Below are 8,981 nucleotides of genomic sequence, written 5' to 3' on the forward strand. Positions count from 1 at the left end.
TTAAATTTATGATTTTTTCTTTTAATAATATGTAGTGATTGGTTTTCATTAAATTAATTATGATTAATTCAAAATTTATAATATTAATTAATTAATTATTGAAAAAATGAATGAAATAAGTAAGTTTTTTAAGGACTTTTAATATTATTATTCCTAGCTCAACTATTATTATTATATATAAAATTAATAACAATTTTTTGATTTTTTCTTTTAATAATATGTAGTGATTGGTTGTTATTAAATTTATTATGATTAATTCAAAATCATAATATTAATTAATTAATGATTGAAAAAATGAATGAAATAAATAATATTTTTAATTTTTGGTTACAATATTAAAATTTAATAATATTAAAATTAGATCTTTTTATAAAATTAATTAATTAATAGTATTGAATTGGAGTTGGTGTGGAGAATTAGAAAAAAGAGTAGTATTAAAATTAAAAAATTTAATATTTTATTATTATTATTATTATTATTATTATTATTATTATTATTATTATTATTATTATTATTAGGTTTGTATAATTAGGGTTTTGTTACCAAGATGACATGTGCCTTCGATTATTGTAAAGATGAAAAGTGGGTAGAATTATGGTTTGGATTGTTGTAAAGATGACATGTGGCTAGGGTTGTCATCGTGACTTCTTTAAATTTATAGTAAGTAGATTTCACCTAGGTCAATGCCAACAATCGTGATGAAATGTGAAGGAAAACTTTTTTTTAAACTTAAATATATTACTACATGTGAATGTCAATATTTTGTCAGCAATATGTGAAACAAGAAGTTATGTCAACATGTTAAGCTAAATGCTAATAAGAAGCAACATGTTAAGAAAAATGTCGCGCAGTATGTGAGACATTATGTCTCCCTCTATATTTTTGGTGTGGCAGAATGATTGTTTAATCATTCATATACCTTTGTAATTGTCCAAACACTTAAAAGAGTTTAAGTGAAAAGTCTGAATTGAAGTTCACATAATATTAGAGAAAAAAGATATTGAACTATTGTCTATTAAGAATGAATGTAAAATTAGAGAAAAAATATATTAAACTATTAAGAATGAATTTTTTTATTGGGCTGCTAACCCAAAACATTGTTGACTTTGCACGCATAATGCATGCTTATATATTAATGCAACAAAAAGAGTTCATAAGAGTTCCTCGTCCCTTATAATACAAAGTTAATAATACAACATATAAATGCAAGAATATATAACGAGATTTAATAACTTTATAATATCAGCTCCATAACCATCAATATTTATTGAATTAGTTAATACCAATAAGTTTTCCTTCGTTTTCTGTCACGACACAAGCCCATCCTAAGTAGACTTCACTCAATTTTTCCAAGTCATCTCTTGATCAACACATTGACTAGTCCTAGCATTGAATTACATAAGAACAAGGGCACTTGCACATTGATCGTTATATATATATATATATATATATATATATATATATATATATATATATATATATATATATATATATATATATATATATATATATATATATATATATATATATATATATATATATATATATATATATATATATATATATATATATATATATATATATATATATATATATATATATATATGAGGAGGGTTATATTTACTCCAGAAGTAAGTTATTATAACTTACTCCAAATCTAGACCATTGATTCTTTTCAATCTAGTGGTTAAAAATAATAAGTAATTAAATGTGGAGAGAGAAAACTATTACTTATTATTTTTAACCATTAAATTGAAAAGAATCAATGGTCTAGATTTGGAGTAAGTTATAATAACTTACTCCTGAAGTAAATATATATATATATATATATATATATATATATATATATATATATATATATATATATATATATAATTATTCAAAAAATGTAATACTTTTATAATGAAGGATTGAGTTATATAAAAAAAATTGTATTATAAGTTATTTTACATTACCATACTAACTAATTATTCTTTTTCATGTCACTAATAAATAATAATTTTATAAATTAACACATAATTTATCATTTTAATACAAAAATAAATATATTTTTTAAACTGTGTAGAGTGCTCTAAAAAAATATAATTTAAAACAAAAAGACTAGTTATTATATATTTATTTATCACTACAGAAATTACTTACAAGTTTTACTATAAGAAAGAAAAAAACAATATTCTATTAAATTTTGAAAAGAATGACAAAATACCAATAATTTTCTATTCAAGTGACAAATTAAAATGAATTTACTTGATAAAATATCAAATATTTTCAAGATTTTATGAAATTTATACATTTGATTTACTTAAAAATGACTATTAGTGTGATGGTTAAATAAATAAAATTTAATGTTTACAAAAAATACTAATAAACAAAATAATATATCATGCACTCTTTAGTTTAACAAAAAGTATCATGTATCTTCTTCCCATATTGAGTTCTTGTATTTTCTCTTCTTGTTCAATAACAAAACTATCATGTATATATCTCTTATTAAGAACAACTCCACTTCGAGTATGGAACTATCATCTAACTCGAAGTAAATATATAAAAATACACTTATATTATCAGATACCTCATCTATACGTTTTGGTGTTTTCCATTACTATCAAATTTGAAGGTACGGAGTATGTTGATACATGGGCAACGAAAGTTGTTTCTCTCTTAATTGATGAATCAGAGAGAAAAAGGAAATGTAAAATGAAGAATTATTATTTCAACTCTTAATCCTATAGGTTGGGCTCAGTCTCATTATATAGGCTCATTTGATTCGAGTTTATAAAGGAATTATCTAACAAATTGAAACCAAATAATGGGCCAAGATGAAGAGGCTTGGTGAATAAGTCTGCAACTTGGTTTTTGCAGTCAATGGGTATAAGATGGATGATTTTTGCTTGTATTTTTTCTCGTACAATGTGATAATTCATTTTTATGTGTTTGTTCCTTTCGTGAAAAACCGAGTTAGAGGCAATGGCAAATGGTGTTCTTGTACAATATTGTTATGTGCTGAGGATGAGGGATAGAGAAATCGTTCAACAAATAAAAGTCCATTGAGCTTCACGTGATGTATTGTCAAGCTCTCTATACTCGACTTCTGAGGAGGATTTTGATGCGACTTGTTGCTTTTTTCTTTTCCAACATACCAGGCTTGCTCTAAGGTAGAAGTTGAAATCAATAATTGATCTCTATAGTGATTGAGAAGGCATCCATGGTCAAAGTTTCTAAACCCTTTGAGGCTTTATACAGCTTTGAAAAATAATCCTAGATATATATCTCAAAACTCTTGTGGTTGCTTGTATATGACTAATTGTTGGCCTTGATAAGTATTACTTAATCTTCATAGAGAATAGCTTATATCAAGACATGAATGCAATATATAAAAAAGATTACCTATAAGGCTTTTGAAGTGGATTGAACCATTCAGTGGAGGATCTTTGTTAATGTCTAGCTTGTAGTTTGGATCCATTAGGGTAGAAGCATGTTTGGTTTCTAGTAACCCTACATGTTGAAGGAGATCCAAACGATTTTTTAGTGAATAACAAATAGTCAGATATAGATTGGTAGAAGCATGTCTGATTTCTCAAAAGATCCCAACATGAAAGTTGTAGACTTTGTTGCAAGCTTTCCAAAGAGTCATAGAGCACAAAATTCCCATGCTTGCGCTAAGAGAATCGAATTTGAGAAGATGGCTTCATGAAAGTTAGAATTCAAACCATTTCTTCATGAACAACTTAATTATACACTTCATTAAGCAAAGAGTTCACCCTTTTCAGTATCATTAGCTTGTAGATCTCTCCATAATTGAGTGTTTACACAGCTGATTGAACCATTGTCCAATTGATTCAAGCATTGTCCATTCTAATTTTCCATTAATGGCACAAAGGCACCATTGCCATTCTCATAAAGTAAGCTCTTTTGCAAAAGTCAATGCATTGAGCCTCTCATTTTTTTCCTTTGATCACACTCTATTCTAAAGCAAAGAAGCAGCCTTTCTGCATCCAATAACTCCAGAGCATGCTTGCACTTCACCATTGGAACCACCATCTTCATGTAACTTGAAATTTCAAATGAAACCAAATCACAAACTTGAAACTCATAATTCTAGTTACCTCAAGTTCTCAAACCTTTTGCCTATAAATAGAGAGGTCATTTGCACTACAAACACACCAATTCACTACCCTAAAATCCTCTAAACACCCTTGAATTCAGAATTGGCATTTCAAGAACTTCATTGAAACTTGAAATCCAATTCTTCGACTCTCCCATCTTAAGCAAGTTTCTTGTGAACTAAGCATCTAAACACCATCTCCACACCATATTTAAACTTCTGTATGCATTAGTTTGTCACTGAAACACCCCAAACACTTCATCCAAACACAGCCAAAACACCTCTGCAACTCGAGGTCCCCAGAAGAATATACATTAGTTTTCACTGATACACCCCAAACACTTCATCCAAACTCAGCCAAAACACCTCTGCAACTCAAGGTCCCCAGAAGAATTCAAGTACTTTCCATCCAAATTGAGCATTGAAATAGCTTCCTGGGAGTTCAGTGAAGCTATCCAGATCACCACAACACCTCTAGGAGTCCGTTAATGCAACTTTCGATTCTCACTTCAGAGGTAAGTCAACCTGACTTTGAACTCTATGATTATGGTATCATTTTGAGTAATTCTCGATTCTATGTTGTTAAGCATCATGTGAGGATCATTAACCCTCAATTAGTTGTTATTGATCATTGGTATACATCATTTAATTTCATTTTTAATTTTTAGGGTTCATACAGTTTTTCCAGAAATTCATGAGTTAGAGGATGAATAAATCTGTGATACCTACACATTTGAGTTCGTGATTAAATTTTGAATAAGTTTCATGTTTGTACTTTTAAAAATGGATGCCTAAATCATACACTCAATTTCTGAATTTGAATGAACGAGAGGTTGAAGATGAAGTTCATCTTCCAAGTTCATGAACATGTTTTATTTTATATTTAATGGTTGGCGTTTTTAAAACAACTACATCGTTTGCTCCAATGGTTGCCCGCATGCCTTTAACTCTCTCTTCTCCCTAAGGGCGTGGATTTAATCCCCCCTTTTGACACTTTGTGTCATTATATTTTTCTGAATAGGTTTACTACTTATTTTACCTTTTAACTAATGTAATGCATCTTTTGACTGGTCCAAGCGCATGGCCTAGTGTTTAGTATTTTGGTTTGTAAAGTAAAAGGCGTGAGTTCAAACCTCCTAGAGGCCAAAGCTTTTTTTTACCACTATTTTATTTTGTTTAAGTTCACCACTTTGATAACTTATTTAAAATAGTAAATCAACTTATATTTAAATGATTTTTTGTACATCTCTCCTTTATCTTGTATATTTTATAAATATAATTTAAAAATCCAAAAATATTTATTATTTAATCATTTTTAAATTGAAAGAAAAACAAGTCTTGTTATGCTTTTAAAAGTCTTTAAAATCATTTCCTTTTTATATTTTCTCACCAAGTAAATTGTATATAACTTGTGTGAATCTATTAGGACTAGGTTTAAGTCAACCTTGATGATAATATCACTCTGATCAATTCTTTGTATAGTTTTGTAAGCAAATGAATTTTTGTTTGTTAACATGCAGCGAGTGAGCTTTTGCTCGATACTTGCTTAACACTTTTATGTTATTTGATTGTACTTCAAATCTGTGTAATCTGCTTTTAAGAAGCAACTCTTTAAACACAAACCTTAATATTCAACGAGTAAAGTTGAAAGTTCCTTGAGAGACTAGGGCTTTAGTCAGAGTTCTCAATAAGACATTGACAGTTAGTCTTTGTGGTTTGCAAAAAGTGACAGTTAGTCTTTGTTGTGGTTTACAATATTGATAGGTAGTCTTTATTGTGGTTCCATAATCAGCTTGGTTATGGTGGATTAAGTCCTTGTTGACAAGGCGAAATCACCTTGGCGGGTGGACTGGAGTAACTTCGTTAACAGTGAACCAGGATAAAAATGATTGTGTTATTCATTTTTGTTCTTGTGTTCTTGCGTTTTAATTTGGGAAGAAATTGTTTTTAAACCTTGAAACCCAATTTAAACACCTCATTTCTTGTGTTTCACGCACCTTCATGGATTTTAGGTGCAGAGACTAGGTTCTTTGTGTTATGGTTTTGAGTCTTTGTAACTTGTATTCCACATTAATGCCATCATAAGGGTTAGGTTAGAATCTTTGTGTACACCACTCTATGTTTCAGTAACTTGGCATAATTGGTTGTTTGTCTTAATTGAGTTGTAACATTCAACATTCAACAAGGTTGTTATTAAAGTTGATCACTTAGGATTTGTGATTGGGAGAAAGTGAGAGGGTTTCTCATATTTAGGGGGGCTCCTAAATAGAAGTCCGTTGGGTAGTGTTAGGAAGAGTCATTGAACAACATGGGGTTATTGTTCACATAAGACTAATTGTACTAAACTATTGATAGTGAATTTTTTTTCTTGGTTAGAGTTCCCTCCAGACGTAAGTGAGGTTTCACCAAACTGGACTACCAATATCTAGTGTGATTTATTGCTTTTACATTGACTATGTATTGCTATCCATTTGTCTATTAAATTTGGTTTAACATGTTGGACTAGTTGTTCTAACATCGTGTTTAACATCTGACCCCTCAGGAACAGAATTTCAGTTGGCATCAAAGCATGTTTTATTTGGGAGAGCTCTAGGGATGATATTTTATGTTTAAATGGACAAGACTAAAGATGGAGGTTCAGTCAACAGGCCACCTATTTTGGATTACACAAACTATGACTATTGGAAAGCCATAATGGTTGCTTTTCTCAAATTCATAGACAAAAAAACTTTGAAGGTTATGGTTAAAGGTTGGAAACATCATGTGATCACCTCTCAAGATGGTTCAACAAGCTTAAATCATGAAGTTGATTGGTCCAAAACTGAAGATGATGAAACCCGTGGAAATAATAATGACTTGAATTCCATATTCAATGGTGTTGAAAAGAATATATTCAAACTAATCAACACTCGTATTAAAGCTAAAGAAGTTTGGAAGATATTCAATACTTCTCATGAAGGTACATCCAAGGTTAAGATGTCAAGGCTGCAGCTACTCACAACTGAGTTTGAAAATTTGAGGATGATGGAAGAGGAATCCATATCCTAAGGAGAAATAATTCCATAAGAGAAACTTGTTAGAAAATTTTGCAGATCCCTTCCTCAAAAGTTTGACATGAAGGTCACAGTCATTGAAGAAACTCAAGACTTAAGCATCATGAAGATGAACTCATTGGTTCTTTTCAAACCTTTGAAGTTTCCTTAAATTATGGATCAGAAAAGAAGAACAAAAGTCATTAGGTCCAACATTGGTCCCAAAAGTAAGGGAAAAAAAGAAGACATAAGAAAGGGAGTGAGATGCTTTAAATATGAAGGCTTTGGTCATGTCAAAACTGAGTGCCCTAATTTTCTCAATAAGCAGAAAAATAGATTATTTATTACTTGGTATGAATCTGAATCAGCTAATTCACCTATATCATTCATTAAAAATTTTGAATCTAAAAGTGTGTCTGGTAATGAAGATATGACTAAAGAAGAGCTAACTCCAACACACAGGCTCTTGCACAATAATTTGGAAGAAGCTTGCTAACAGTGGAGAATTAGAAGAAAATGATATGTATGTTTCAGAAGGAAAAGGATGGGCTTGTCTATACCATAATAGGTCTAGAAGAAGTAGCTTTACTAAATTCCAAACTTTAAAATATGACAAAGTCTGTACCCATGCTAAACAATGGAACTAATATGTTAGAGGAGATCTTAGAAATCGGGGAGAAGAAATTATTGGGGTTGACTATAGTAGTATGAACAAAATGATCAAAACTCCCTCAAAGAAGTATGTTATCCTAAGAAGAAGACTAACTACCTGAGGAAGGACCATATGTCTTAGCATCGTGCTCAACATGTTGACCGGTAAAATAGCAAGAATACTATTTGTTTACCGATGTAGTAATAAGAGATTAAATTCCCAAGTATCGAACTCGCGGACTGCGTAGGAATTATATGTTTCAGAACAGTGCAAATGAATAAAAAGTCATCGGGGTATTTGGTTTTGATGTTTAATTTAAATAACAACTTATGCAAAATGAGAGAGGTAAAATAGTTTAACTAATGAAAATATGTAGAGACAAGTTAGGATGGATGTATGAATCGCTCTGTAACGAACTTATTACCCTGTAACAGATAAATTGATGAAATTCTTAATTACCAATACCGAACACTGATTTTTCCTAATTCCTTAGTGAAAAACTTCATGAGATTAAAATCACCTGTTAATTCCTTAACCAGATAATTTTATATCATAATTCTAAAAAAAAGACATGGTTCGGATAATTCGATCGCTATGCATCAAATCCTCATTCCTAAGTGATTGTCAGTTATAGCGTTATGATTAAAAAGGCATTGAGGTAGTGTGTCAGACCAAACCTCAATCGTGAATCAACAAAAATACTTTCCAATATAATGAAGCAATAAGAACTTTTAATCATAAACTGAATTTCACAAATATAATCTGAAAACAACGGTAAATATGATTCGTTACATCACATGATCCAGGGACATCACCCTAACAAGTAAAAGGTTTAGCTACTCATGGTAATTGTTAAGATAACAGAAAACAAAGATGAAGACATTACAATAAGATGAATCGGAATTGATCTTCAATCGCGGATGCTCTTGAAGATTTCTTCGCCTCCAACTCTAGTGCCTCCAATCTCTTTTTACGTTCAATTCACTTCCTTTGATCCAAGATACCTCAATCCTCATCAGAATTAGGTTTTAGTACTGCTGATTCAAGTTTTTAAAACGTGCGAAAAGTCCATTCTACCCTTAATGAACTCGGAGCCCTTAAAAATAGAAAAGTGGAAAATTTGCTCGCGCCTGCCAACACGGGCCGTGTCCTGTGACACGGGCACCCGTGTTGGCCCCCTGTTCCAAAGCCT

The sequence above is a fragment of the Vicia villosa genome, unplaced genomic scaffold, assembly GCF_029867415.1.
Source record: "Vicia villosa cultivar HV-30 ecotype Madison, WI unplaced genomic scaffold, Vvil1.0 ctg.000015F_1_1_6_unsc, whole genome shotgun sequence".
Lineage (NCBI taxonomy): Eukaryota > Viridiplantae > Streptophyta > Magnoliopsida > Fabales > Fabaceae > Vicia > Vicia villosa.